Source organism: Octopus bimaculoides, chromosome 24 (assembly GCF_001194135.2).
Source record: "Octopus bimaculoides isolate UCB-OBI-ISO-001 chromosome 24, ASM119413v2, whole genome shotgun sequence".
Classification (NCBI taxonomy): Eukaryota; Metazoa; Mollusca; class Cephalopoda; order Octopoda; family Octopodidae; genus Octopus; species Octopus bimaculoides.
The window spans coordinates 24,807,344-24,808,574 of record NC_069004.1 but is presented as its reverse complement, the minus strand read 5'-3'; the positions used below and the strand labels follow the sequence as shown (position 1 = coordinate 24,808,574).

The window sequence follows — 1,231 nt, the reverse complement described above, 5'->3', positions numbered from 1 at the left end:
TATATATATATATGAGGGGACAAACACAGACATGGATACACACACAAGTAATTAATATAGACAACTATGTGCAATGTGTTACCAAAAGGAACACAATAATTGTCACTAGATATGACTAGAGTGTTAGAACACCTATATTGCTAGAAATAAGAGCTAAAAAACTGTAATACTGCATTTAAAGCACATAATTGTATATATGTGTACTGAGAGGGACTGTAATAGCCCGAAAACACCAGCTGAGAAATTCCCTATACTGATTCCGCACTTAATTCTCTGTCAGTACATATCTATTCGCTATAAAAATCTCTGTCACTCAATATAAATTATTTTATTTGTTTCAGTCACTTGACTGCGGCCATGCTGGGGCACCGCCTTAAGGAACTTTAGTCGAACTAATTGACCCCAGGACTTATTTTTTAAGCATGGAACTTAATCTATCTTTCTCTTTTGCCGAACTACTAAGTTCCACAGATGTGGACATACCATCACCAGTTGTCAATCGGTGGGGTGGGGGACGACGAACACAGATACAAAGATACACACGCACACACACTCACATATAAATATATACGACAGGCTTCTTTCAATTTCTGTCTAAAACCACTCACAAAGCTTTGGTCGGGCCGAGACTACAGTAGAAAACATTTGCACAAGGTACCACGCACTGGGACTGAACCCAGAACCATGTGGTTAGGAAGCAAACTTCTTACCACACAGCCACACCTGCACCTATAATAAGCATAATCTTTATAAAACTAGTCCAGCATATATAATAATAGAGGGATAACAAACTGAAGTGACGTAGAGTCTATATTCCTAATAGTCGTAACATAGAGTTCATATGATTACTTTTTTATTAGTTCGTTATCCACTGCCGCCACGAAAAGTTAAATATCAAACCAGATTTTCTTAGAATATAATACTCCTAACTTTCTTTTCCTATGCGTTCGTCTACAAGAGATATTTCCAGTAGCTCACTTTGAACTTAACCAATTTTGGATTGCATTCATAACGTTGTGTTAACATGTAGGCGCAGGCGTGGATATTTGGTAAGAAACTGACTTCCCAGCCACATGGTTTCAGGTTCAGTCCCACTGCATGGCACCTTTGGTAAGTATATTCTTCTATAGCCTCGGGCCGACCAAAGCCTTGTAAGTGGATTTGCTAGACGGAAACTGAAAGAAGCCCGTCGTACATATATATATATATATATATATATATGTATATATAT

At 37.9% G+C, this 1,231-nt stretch overlaps 1 protein-coding gene across 8 annotated transcripts in view; it reads left to right on the top strand.

The window, feature by feature from the left end:
* LOC106882974 (uncharacterized) overlaps nt 1-1,231 on the top strand; it is a 188,758-nt gene that overhangs the window by 180,397 nt on the left and 7,130 nt on the right. The window lies entirely within an intron of this gene.